Source organism: Suncus etruscus, chromosome 9, assembly GCF_024139225.1.
Source record: "Suncus etruscus isolate mSunEtr1 chromosome 9, mSunEtr1.pri.cur, whole genome shotgun sequence".
Lineage (NCBI taxonomy): Eukaryota > Metazoa > Chordata > Mammalia > Eulipotyphla > Soricidae > Suncus > Suncus etruscus.
This window is the reverse complement of record NC_064856.1, coordinates 82,203,645-82,207,436: the sequence shown is the minus strand read 5'-3', so window position 1 is coordinate 82,207,436 and position 3,792 is coordinate 82,203,645.

Below are 3,792 nucleotides of genomic sequence, written 5' to 3'. Positions count from 1 at the left end.
TTAAAAGAAAGTGAAGATCACTGTATACCTGTGCTTGCTACCATACTCAGTTTCTAAGAAACCTCCACTCAAAGACAATTCCTGATATGGGAATGCTGGGAGTCCTTTGCAGCCTCTGGGTGGCCAAATCACAGATCAAGACCCGGACTCAACACTCCACACACACACTACTTCTAAAGACAGAAAAGGGACATGTGTATCTGCTTTGTATATCTTTTTTTTTTGGGGGGGTTTTGGGCCACACCCAGCGGTGCTCAGGGGTTACTCCTGGCTGTCTGCTCAGAAATAGCTCCTGGCAGGCACGGGGGACAATATGGGACACCGGGATTCGAACCAACCACCCTTGCTCCTGGACCCGGCTGCTTGCAAGGCAAACACCGCTGTGCTAGCTCTTCGGTCCCTGCTTTGTATATCTTATATGTATTCTCTTAACATCTATAACTCTTTTTGAATATCCTCTTATATAGTGACAATTTTTGCCCACTGTTTCCCGCCCCCCTTTGATATCTGTTCAATAAGGAATTCTGGTAGAGGAGTCTCTCTGTATAGAATTCATGTTAAAACCAAGTTACAGGGAATGTTGGACTTGTTCTCTAGACCACCAATGTACCAATTCTAACTTGTGGCATTGTTCCTCTTTTGCATAGGCACATTAAAATGGGAAAATATTACATTATGCAAACAAGTTCTTATTTAACAGAGATGGGAACACAAATTTTGTAATACAGTTAGGCCTTGTACCCTGAACACTGGCATAATAGCTTGGCTCAGGCCTCAGAAGAATGGGCATTGCCTATACACTCCTGAACCATGGATACTACCTATGGAAACTATCACAATTTTCTATAACTTTACCAGGAGGTAAACCTCTACCAGCGAAGATCCTGCCACTTCTCTGGCATCAACTTACTCCAAAGAGTGCTCTCAACACGCAGATGACTTATCAATAGTAACAACCTGCTTTCAGGGCAGGTGTCTTCCCATCTAATGGTGAAGTGAAACTAGAGGATGCTCCACATCAACCTGACTCGAAGGAAATGTGCAAAAACCAGAATCTTTAACTACAGGAACCTAGCATCAACAACAATTAATGTGCAAAAAAGTTTCACAAGGACCACGGAGAATGACTGAGGTTGGGCAGCCTGGTATGCCAAGAGCCCAGAGTCGGTCTTATGCCAGAAAACTTCAGGAGTGAAGCCTCCTTGTAATTAGGCCAAGGCTTTTCCCCCATTTTCCCCATATTTTGCTGGTCCTATGCAAACCATGGCAATTGCCACTATCACCATTACTACTGTATTTTTAACACTTATCCTTTAAGAAAGAAAGAAACAAAAACAGCGTCCTAAACTTAAAAAAAAAATAACTGTAGTTAAAAACAAAAAAGAAAGAAAGTGAAGATTCCCTGGTGCTATTGTTTGGAAGGAAAAGAGGTCAAGATTTTTTTTATACATTTTTATCTTTAGGAACCTATAATTTTCTCAAGTATGAAGTGCCAATAGGTGGGGGCAAGAGAGAAAATAATTATTCTGTCTCTGCAATAGAGAAACAAAATCATCTTGAAATATGCCCCAGATTCTGTACAATAGAGCACTCATCCATAATGAAAAACAGCATTCCAGATCCTTCTTTCACTTGGGCACAGGCCTCTCTCTAACTCAGGCCCCCTGCAGCCTTTCTGTTGTAGGGAGAGGGGTTCCAAACAGACTATCTGGTCTGGTGGTTCTATGCAAGGACCTGAGGGTATGGTGTTGCTTAGGCCCTGTTAATTTGAGAATTAACTGGGTCACTTGGATAGTACATTGGGCTACCAGGGCTACACCCAGTGGTGCTCAGGGGCCCTTGCTGTTCTGGGGATGCAATACATACGCCATACTCCCGCGCTGTCTCTCTGGCCTTCTTCTACCTCTTTTTAGCACCAAGACTATACTGTAACAGGAAACGCAATAAGGCTCAGGCTCTATTTACAAAGAACTTTACAGGGAAGCCAGCACCTATGGTTGCAGCAGCATAAGGTACAGTTTAATGTAAACCAAATTAACCTAAAACCTCACGTTGAATGTCTGTTTACCTAAGTTCTTACTCACCTAATATCTGCCTTTATACAAAACATTACAAGGCATGCTAACAGCCAAGAATGAACACAATCTAATGACATAAAAACAAAGCAGCTGTGGAATTAGATTATGCCAAGATTGTGAAATGATTGAATAGGGCATTCAAAATAAATGTGACTAATATATCAAAGGTTCTAGTTGAAAAAAATAGACAGCATACAAGAATGGTGGTCAATAGAGGCATATATATATGGAAACCTTTGGAAAGAGTCCAAGGGGATGCTAGAAACTGAAAATAGAATAGTAAAAAAGTTTTGTAGGCCCTATAAAGCTTTGGGCACTGAGAATCAGAGGGAAAAGCATATTTCAAATGATCAGCTCTTTTCCAAGAGGCAATGGCTGCACTTCCACATAGCAGAACAAACACTTCCAGAGTAAGGAAGTATATCCCAACATCATGGACTTGAAAGGTATTGTTGACTATAGCATGAAGAGTAGGGAAAAACATGGGAATATGAATTAGGAGACGACTGCCAAAGTAATAAGGACTGCAACTTTGGTATCTTAAATCAGGTTTGCTTTCTTTTATCAGTTCTGGTAGTATAATAGAATTGTGTTTCTCTTCCCAGATCAAAGTCATACGCTGAAGCCCTAGTATCCCCCACACCCACACTGTGACTTTATTTGAAGATAAAGCCATCAGAAGAAAATTAAAATTAACTGGGAGAGGCCTGAGCTATAGTATAGTAGGTCAGATGCAGCAGTCCCAGATTCGATCCTGAGTATCCCATATGGTCCATCGAGTACCACTCATATATGGATGAGGCTCTAATCAAGATCTCCTTCCCTCTTCCCTCTTCTGTTTCTTCTCTTCCCTCTTCTTCTCCCTTATTTCCCCTCCCTCATCTTCCCTTCCTTCTCCACTTTCTCTACTCCCCATCCACTTCTCCAACACCCCATCTATACCCCCTCTGTCTCATCTCCCTCACTCTTGCATTTTCCCTCTTCTTCTCTTTTCCCTTCCCCTTCTATCTTTTATTCACCACCCCCCCCCCATGCACCTGAGGAAGACTATGTGAAGCTATATGGAGAGGAAGGCTACCTTCCAGCAGGAAGAGAGCCCTCTCTAGACACCAGCCATGCTCACAGTCTGCTCTCAAACTTCCATCATGCAGAACTATGAGAAAATAACTTAATTATTTAAGCCAGCCAACCTGTAGTATTTTGTTATAATATTCTAAGTAAACTAAATCATGTAATAATTAAACTTCATGATTTTTCATGGCTGGAGTCTATTCAACTTAAGAAAAGAGTGGTCAGAAAGAGAAAACCTTAAATAAGCAAAATGAAGGGAAATGGATGGTGTGAAGTCCTGTTGTGGACACTTGGGAGATTAAATTAAAGGTGGAGGATCTCACCTAATGTCTGACATAATAATAAGATTCTATACTTACTAAAGGGTCATGGCTCATTTAGTGTGCCTCACAGGCACTACAGCATCCCTAAACTCAAACTTAAGACCCCCTGTTCTTGAAATGAGAACAAGAGCTTTGAAGGGAGAAGGAGGGTGGTAATCAACAGAAAATAGAAAGATGGGGAGGCATTTGGTGGAAAAAGTGAAGAGTTGTTTAGCCTCAAAAGTTAGGAGTTCTGAGTAGGCCCAGAACTATTTAAGTATGAGAATGATTGAAAAGGTTAAGATCTCCTCAAATTAGAGGACAGAAAAAGGAAAGAGGAA